The sequence below is a fragment of the Coenobita brevimanus genome, chromosome 13 (genome assembly GCF_032717465.1).
Source record: "Coenobita brevimanus isolate Jiangsu-jjx chromosome 13, ASM3271746v2, whole genome shotgun sequence".
In the NCBI taxonomy this organism is placed as follows: Eukaryota; Metazoa; Arthropoda; class Malacostraca; order Decapoda; family Coenobitidae; genus Coenobita; species Coenobita brevimanus.
Window position 1 is genome coordinate 11,908,056 of NC_136966.1, and position 10,000 is coordinate 11,918,055.

Genomic DNA, 10,000 nt, shown 5'->3' on the forward strand with positions numbered 1-10,000 from the left:
ATTATAAGTTTTAAGGAGATGCTCCGAGATGGTCGTGCCTGCTGGAGTCCTCTGGGAACCTGGTGTGTTGGCTTTGTTTTCTCTCTCTCTCTCTCTCTCTCTCTCTCTCTCTCTCTCTCTCTCTCTCTCTCTCTCTCTCTCTCTCTCTCTCACGGCAGTACAAACCCTAATCTCATACTGTCACAACTCACAGCCACATAACCCTCAACCTGCCAATATCCTGCACTGTTTCATCTCACATTTCCTGACCTCACATCAAAACCCTACAGTGCCACATCTTACACCATCTTACCTCACACTGCCTCACCACACATGATATGCATCCACACATCAGAGTGCAATACCTCACACTGCCACAACACACACACACTGCCTCACCTCACATTACCACATCAAACATTACCTAACCTTGCATTGCCACGCCACACATTACCTCACTTCACACTGCCAAGTCCCACACCACTACTACTACTACTACTACTACAATAAGTCACCTATCACCAACACAAATATCATATTTCCCATTGTCACACGTAATACACACAACACACTGCGTCACCACACTTACTACCACATCTTACTTCCCACACTGCCCGATCACACGCATCGCCACCTCGTCCATTTCAGCAACAGAGACCATTCACATACCTTGTATATGTGTACATGAAATGCAATAAAAGAACTTCACTTAATGGGGCTAAGACTGGATGACTAAGGGCATGAAAGAGGGATGGCTGGAAGAGGAGAGGAAGATGAAGATGATGGAGGTATGAAGTACGGAAGTTTATGATTGGGGATGGTGTGTCTTGGGCTGAGATGTTATTTCTGAGTATAATATCTTCGAATCATTTTGAAAGAAAAGAGGTTATGATTAATCCGTCATATGGTCGACGGTTTCTAAGACAGGCAATTAGGTTTTAACAAGCCATAATCCTTCCCTAGAATACAAGTAACAGTGGAATTTATATCTAGTTTTCGTATGGTACTACTAGGTGGGTTTTAACAAGCCAAAATCCTTCCCTAGAATACAAGTAACAATCGAATTTATATCCAGTTCTCCTATGGTACTGCTGGGTGAACATGGAAACAAGGGAAACAAACGTTGTCCAAGAGTCTGAACGGCCCAGAAGTAGAACTCGCGTTTTTCCAGTTAGGGTCTGAGTTTGATAGCTCTTACAGTGCCTCCTGCATCACTCTAAGTGAGATCCTGGGATATGACATCATGCAGCCGATGTACAGACAAATGAACTGATATAAAATAACACAGAACTTTAGCCACATTTAGAAACATGCGTGGAAACAAACGTAAAAGAGGAGAGGGAAGACAAAATATACGTCAGCATTGACAAACTGATGAATACAGATATATTAAAAAAAAAAAAAAAGGTATAAAAATACAAACAGATATACACAGGTGCAGTATATATATATATATATATATATATATATATATATATATATATATATATATATATATATATATATATATATATATATATATATCAGCAGCAGTTTCAGGATCCACTGCAGGACCGGCCTATCCCGACCGAAGTCGGGAAGATACAGCCAGTGTATCTCTACCAAGTGGCTTAGGCTGTCTGGTAGAGATTGTATGTAGGGTGAGAAGTGCTTGTATGTGTAATTGTAGTGGCTTTGGATGTGTGTGTAGTCTGTGAACCAAGTGTAATCGGGCGCAAGCCGACTGGGTGCAAGCATACTTTATTGTATGCGACACTGGTTCAACCACAGCACCCCTTGTGTCCGCCAATGCAGTACGTGCCGGGCGAACACTCCCAAAGTTTATTACCCTGGCGGGGAGCGAACCCTGGGTATAAAGCTTAACATTGTAAGATTTTCTTTTAGTCTGATGAAAAAGGAACAGCTTTCACTTAAGACATTTCTTCATATCTCCTTTAGCTCTCATAATATGAGTCTCAGCAGTTTTGTTGAAGTCCCAGTATAAGAAATGGCATTGCTCAATATATATATATATATATATATATATATATATATATATATATATATATATATATATATATATATATATATATATAACATTAGAATCTGATCCTATCGATAGATAAGGTGAATTACGGCCTTTTAATAGGTACATGCAAATTTATGTCTAAAAAGGTTACCATTGTAATATTTTCTTTTATTTTGATGAAAAAGGAACAGCCTTTCCTTAAGACATTTCTTCATATCTCCTTTAGCTCTCATAATATAAGTCCCAGCAATGTTATTGAAGTGCCTCTACAAGTAATGTCATTGCTCACAATTAATAATGTGCCGGGCAACCTAAAATTAACTGAATGTATTAGAAATAAACCTTGTTATTCTCAAACAGCTTTGGAAAAAAACATATATAAAACTGTGCATCCATAAAAATTTACAATCATTAGCCCTTTACGGTTTTCATACACGTTTGATGCGTATGATATACTTACCCTCCTCATGGTTTTCATACGCAGTTAGACATGTATGAAGCCTTGGATGAAACAACACAAGAAAGAAATGGCATATGATATGCTTTCATTCTCACTAAAGGGTTGTATGTCTGGCAATGATGTGCCTAACCGTAAACGTGTGTCTCGCTGGTGCAAGCTGCGAGTGACTTTCCTGTACTTTTTGTGGCTAATATATTACAATAAAGCTCGATTTGACTGGGACCAGAAAATAATACTATCGCAAATTTTCATGTGCTCTATACACTATAGTAGAAGAAATTTGGTAACATAATGTAAAATAAGTCAAAGAGGACAGGGATTGTATTTAATGTAATGATATCTTACTTTGTCAAAAAGTTCCAGTTTCTTTGTTAATGAACGGAATATAGCATTCACATGCTTATTTCTACACAAATTTTTAAGTATGTAAATTCACAGCCCAGGAACAAAAGAAAGCAACACGTTTTGACATTTTGACTTTCTAATGCAATGAAAGAATGATTGGTATCGGCATTACGGTCCATTCCGTAACGAAAAGTATAAGCCATACTTTCAGTGTGAGGGCAATATCTGGCTGGGCCGAAACTGCTAGGGGGAGTAGGTGTGTGTGGGCCAGGTTTCCTGAGAGGGTTAAAATCTTTGCTGTAGTTTGTAGTATAGAAACAAAGCATGTATATTTTTTGGATATAGGAAATTTTTCCATCACACAAATACATTTATACAGTCTGTTTCCTCATTGTATCAATATCTGACGCAAAACTTTCTCTTTTATTTACGTACACTTCAGTATACAGTACTTTGTACTCATTGAACATGCGTCACCATTTTTGTTGAGGAAAAGGTTAAAGGACTTTTTCGCCCATAGAATACATGAGCATTCATTATAGTGTCTGAAAGATATGTAAACATTAAAAAAAAAAGAAAAAGAAAATGTGATTATGTGATAACAGTTTTGTTGAACTGTTTTAATACCATTTAGTTTTACCATAAACATTTCTCTCAACAAAATTGTTAGGCATTATTCAAGCATCTAGTGCTATATATTACACATCATATATCACACGATACTGGCATCCAAAATAATGACCAATGTATAGAATATACAAAAATTCTATTGAAATATTCCTTACCTTTCAATGGACCACTAAAAATGAATGAGAAAGATGAGGAAAATCAGGTCTGGTTGGTACCTGAGAGGCTGTGTTTACTCTGAGTCAGGTGACAGACACATGTTGAGGGAACCAAGAACTAAGGCAGTTGCTACAATCCTGCTGAGCAGTCTGGACAGGTTTTCTCATTTATGTACCTCCACTTTAGTATACTTTGTACTCCATGAATATGCCTCATCATTTTTGTTGAGCAAAGGGTCAGAGGGTTAGAAAGGTTATACTGTTCGTACCACATAGCAGCTGGGCCTTGCAATAGCCTGAGGGTTGACAAATATACTCGAATGATGGCGGTGTAATCTGGCAATAGAATTACAAAGTGGTTAGCATCGAAGCATTAATATTCTAAGCAGAAGAGGTGATAATCTTTCACAAAGATAAAAGGGAAGAATAAAAAAAAAGACTAAGATACAGTCAGCCAGACAGGTACAGATGGAGAGAGACAGACAGGCAGACAGAATAAATAGATGGATGAAAGGATAGATAGGTATACAGCAAGAGAGAGATATATAGATAGCTATTCTGAGACAGATACACACAGACAGACTGACAGACAAGCAAACAGACAAACAGAGAGAAAGAGAGAGAGAGAGAGAGAGAGAGAGAGACGTAAACAGAGACAGATAGATAGATAGACATACAGACACTGAATTCTGTGCTGGAATGGTAAGTGGACCTGAGAATCATTATTATTATGGAACTATAAATACAACAGAATCTCCCATTTTCAAATTCCTCCTTACAGCCCCCACCGGAGAGCAATCATGTGTTATTTAGCATCATCTAGTGACAATCGGACGTCGTAAATCCGTGAGTGAACGAGGAGATATTTGCGACACGTGAGAAAATACTTATTGCATGTGAGAAAATGAGAACAATAAAATATTACAAGAAATTAATGCTATAATTATGGCTATCAGGCCCTTGACAGTAAGTGACTTTTCATGGACCTCTTCGTTATTATTGTTATTTTTGGTTATATCCTTGCCACCATTTTATTCAGCTTAGGTGTGGCACAGGAGGTCTGGATGATGACTGACTGCAGAGACACTGGAACAAGTAAGGTTAGATATAGTCTTCAGTGACGTGTATGTAAATGGACAGAATATGACTCACTATTAAAATCAATAGCTTTTTATATCATTTTGTTCTCACTATCTCCAGACATATTTATAAACAAAAGTGTAGGAGTTAATGGAGACTGTATCAAATCACCAATGTTCAGATAATTTCATCAAAGCTGAATAACACTTTCTACGGCCAGCAAGAATAAAATAGAAAAGTGTGTCAGGGAGTGTTGTTGTTGTTATTGTTGTGGACCCAGAGTAATTTCGTGGGATAGGGAGAGATTTGAGGGACGCTTGTATAATCAGGCAGCAGATCCGTCTGGATATATCGGTACCACCCCGTAAAGGCGGCCCTAACCAGCACTGACAGCAATACTAAAATAGAAAATTATGTCATCGGAATGAAGGATCTAAATAAATCCATGATGGGGGAGTGGATGGAGTTTTAGAAAGCGAAAAAATTGGGGGTACTGGCCAAAATTGCGTACGGTAATAGTGTGTTCTGGGAACGATGAATTTATTACGACAGAGTATTGCGTTACTGGAAGTCTTGCATCCCCCTGAGTATAAAGGAATGTTGTGTGTAGGTCGTAGTAGTGGGTAACAATAAAAAGAAATACATAAATAATTAAATAGACACTTAAAGGTGTCCGGCCACAAGAAAGAAATACATTATTATTTTACTATACAATACACTTACGTCTTCGGTTTTTATGGACACTGCATGATGATGACGATGATGATGCTCCTGAACATGTTGAAGCTGCTGCTGATGGTGATGATGACTACAATGCCAGTTAAATACTGTAAGCTCCCCACTTAGGAATAAGAGAGAGAGAGAGAGAGAGAGAGAGAATGTTCGAAATGTTTGTGATAATGGTCTAGAGGAAGAGGCAGTGAGGTTCCTTGTGTGGCTTACCCCCCCCCCTCTCTCTCTCTCTTCTGCAAATGTTGCTTAAAGGCGGTGATCGAAGTTTATGTGCAACGACAAGAATCTTGGCCTGTCAGCAGTCAGGCAGTTGAGGGAGAGAGAGAGAGAGAGAGAGAGAGAGAGAGAGAGAGAGAGAGAGAGAGAGAGAGAGAGAGAGAGAGAGAGAGAGAGAGAGAGAGAGAGAGAGAGAGAGAGAGAGAGAGAGAGAAAGACAGAGAGAGAGCGAGAGAGAAAGAGAGAGAGAGAGAGAGAGTTTGTATACATGAATCCATTTATCCATCCATATGTCTTTCTGCCCGTCAGTCTGTCTTTTTATCTCTCTATCTTTCGACGTCTGTCTATCCGTCTTCTTATTTTTTCATCTATCATTCAGTTTCTCTGTCCACCTATCTGTCTATCAATCAGTCAATCTACTCGTATATAAGAACGGTACTAGTACATATTGTATCTACGATGCAGAGTATATTACATGTTTAGTGAGCACTCATAATATGGTACTACTTAAACACTGAGACGTTGTAATGAAAGGCAGACCAACAACAATATCCAAGTGTCTTGCAAGTGATCAGCTGTTGATGCATGACGTGCAAATGATTTATTGGCCGTCATCACCAACCACCAGCCTCAGCCCAGAGCCTGGCATGCATCACCAGCGCTCAGTTTAATGTTAATTATTCACCACTGAATTCATTACAGCGTACCATCCAGGCAGGCATTGTCAACACTAATTACTAAAAGAGTACCAACAGTTTGTCGGTGGTCACCTGGATAATTGGTTGGCTGTGCTGCATAATCCTACTTGATGGGTGTCCAGGCAACCTTCTGGTTGTATAGGATGTTGAAGCGCCTCCTAATGACTAGCTTATCCGGTGTGAAGGTACCCGCGGGACAGCTCTGGTGAGCTCAGAGTTTATTCATGTAATAAAACCAGTTGGTGAGCACAAAACTGCATATAAACTGCTGCTTTGCTTCCAGTCCACTTCATTATCTCATTAATTTCATCAGCATTGCTTGTTTGTTTTCACCTGACGGGATCAGGCCACTCCCACAACTTGAAAACTAAGTTGTGGTCGCAACATAACCAGTGAGCATTGTTAAAGAGGTAGGAATGAGTCTTCTTGTTTACTAGTAAAGTCGACCCTCTGATCCGACTACAGATGCCCATCGGCTGGACTGAAAAGGGTCGCGGGTAAAGTCATCCTATGTATCTTCAAATAAACCTTAGAATGGAGTGTGCCGGTTCTTATGTGAATTCTGTCGACGGTGCATGACTATAGCCTACCCATTTGACAAACGCTTTCAACCGAGGATGTCATTTATATCCTGTTCTTATCTTCTAACGGTTTGGCTCGGCTCGGGAAGAACTTTCGAACTGGAAGGGTCTAGATGCAGCCTTCATAAGCCTGTTTACTGACAGACCTCTTTCCAAACCCGAGCAAAAACTCTTGGTGGCAGCCTGATTTAGCAAGAAAAAGGACTTTATTGGATTGAAGTTTTAAACTCCCATCCAACGTCCCTTTCGCTTTGATGAATCAATTGTCAGAATATTTTATTCATTTCGGGAGATTCTCCTATCTATTGCATAATCAGTTGTTTATCGAGACAGTTTTAAACACTTTGGTTGATACTGGTCATTTTTATTTAGAGTTTGTATTTCGCAGCCAAAAAGTTAAGGCAGGATAGTTCTATTTAAAGGTACAATCCGGGACATATATTCATCAACTACAGTCAATATCACATTGAGGGGATACCCGTAACTTCCCTCCCTGACGCATCACATCAGAGGGAAACATCTATGAGCAGAGGAACATACTGAGGCTCTCTCAGGTTAAAAATATTAGCCAGGCTAGGAAATTTAAAAAAACAAGTGGTGAAACACTAGGTGAGCTCTTGTCCCTGATTGTAATGGATATGCAACTTGATTCTGAAACGACTTTGATTTTCAAGTTAGCAATATAATATCAGGATGATTACTGTATGCAGAGTTCATTTACAGTTAACAAATTTTCTCGTCCCATTAACCACAAACCTACATGCTCGTTCCAGTGTCCACCGTCGTCTCTCATTTCGCTGCTCCATATTTCCTCTGTCACCACGTTGATTTTCCCCATCTCACCTTAAACAGATAAACTCTTCATCTCTTCCTTCTGCCTTATCGTATTCGTCTCTTCATAAGTATTTATCATACAAAAGCCCACAGTACTGCAATCATCCCTTAGAAAGTAATTCCATGGCGATTAAGTAAGAGTAAAGATCTATTTAACTCCATAGGCATGAACAGATAGCGTTTCAAAGGTTGTACAAACAGTCGGAAAGTCAGACTGATTACAACTGTTCCTGGCTTGACATGTTAACACTCTCCAAAAAAGTTTCAGAAACCAAGTCATCGATGGTTTCATAATGAGCGTTGTTGCAGTTCGTGTCTTTTCCTGATGGAAATCAGAATGGAAGGTGTACGTCATATGTCGTATAAAGTTCAGTCTTTATGCTGTGTTGATGAAAATAGCAGGTATACATTTGTAAAAAGTTAATGGGGAATATTCTGGATTATTTTAAAATGTGTTGCACACAATTGCAGATGGTAAAGATGGACAATTCTCAGATTCTTGTTGGAGCGAAAATATAGGAAATGTCGAAAAGTATTATGGAACTCTTATGCTTTATTTGGCCTTGTCTCTTCTCTGGACTTCCCTTTCTCTTCTTTGTGGGTCTGTCTCTCGTCTCCACAACCTCATCCCACTACTACCCGTTGACTCTGCCAGGCCAAAGGTCAACTAGGGCGTCTAAGGGAGGAGGTGAGGTATGTACGAGTATACAAAATGTTCTGGAGGCCGTGACCCTAAGTGACCACAGCCCACGCTCGTGCCAGGGTCTGGTGCTGCCTTCACCACGGCAGACAGTTGCCAGTACTTCACCCTCTCAGACACGGTCACTCGATTCGAGTGACGTCGCCTCCTTTGCGAAATGGCACAGTCACTCGAATCGCGTGGTTTAAGCACCAAAATAATCGTCAGAAAAAAACTTATAGGCCGATTTGCGTGATTTTTGGATGCGTCATAGGGCCGCCAAAGCTCTCTCGAGGTAAGTCATTGGCAACGCTGTGTCGCTTCATCTACCTCAACCCACTCCCTCCAACCTCAGTCATTGTCAAGCAGCCAGGCGGTGGGTGTGACAGCTCGCAGTTCCCTTTAAATCCTCCATTATTTTCCCCCTCTTGCCCGAAGCAAAGGCCCCTATTGACTCAGTGTGATAATACATTGTATGTGAACATATAGTGACGTGATATTGTCGATGGAACATACATATATGTGTTGAAAAGGAATAATGGCGGTTAGGAATTGTTGGCCCTTGGAGACAGACGCATAGTCAGTGTAGCGGGGTTTTGCCACTCCGCCCCCCCGTAGGCCGTATGGCGTGAGTTGAAGTACGTCAATAAATGAAGCCAAGGCCTAAATATATATTGTGTGAAAGTTACTGTGTATGGCATGGTGAAATTATGGAGCCAGCAAGTGTTACGGATGGCGTAGGGGCAACCCGGAAGTCGGGAGGGGAGAATTGTAGCGGTGTTTTATGGCTTGAATTATTGTGATTCTGATCGTGTAAATGCGTATGAAATTGTATCAAATATACGTAAAACATGCTGTAAATGCGTATGGAATTATATGAAATATACGTAAAACATGCTACGAGTTTCCGTGAACGAGTGTGGTGTGTGCCAAAAATAGTGTTGCCTCATACTCTCAGGGATAAAACGACGGTATAATGCAGTCACGAGCGGAATATTTGCCGAGGTTGTGGTTGATGCATTGTTTTAGTAATGTATTTGTGTCTGATATCGTGTGAAATGCATGTGAAATGCGCCGTATGTGCTCATGATTGCATAAAAGTTAGGGTTAGCAATAGTTTAGCGTCAGGTGTGAAGAGAGGTGAGCTAGGCCAGGTATCAACGGCTCCGAACGCCGGCAGCAATTGCACAGGTAATGTACGTTGATGTGACATGTAGTAATAACGTATGCTTATTACATAATGTACGTGAAGTGTGCCGCGAGTGTTAGTGTACTTGCGTATCCTTGATTAGCGAGAGTTCAGAGGAAGGTGAGCTGTCAAGGTATCGACGACTACGAACGCCGGAGGTAATTCCACAGGTAATGTACGTTGATGTGACCTTTAGTAATAACATGCTTATTATATAATGTACGTGAAGTGTGCCGCGAGTGTTATAGTACTCTCGCAGCAAGAATTCTGTTCAGGGTGTGAGAGAATGGGAATTCCCCAAGTGCAACGTTGTAATTTTGACCACCAATTGTAGGATTATCACTTTGTCTCCCTGTGAAATGTATGTGAAATGTGCCGTATGTGCTCGTGAATGCATAAAAGTTAGGGTGTGTA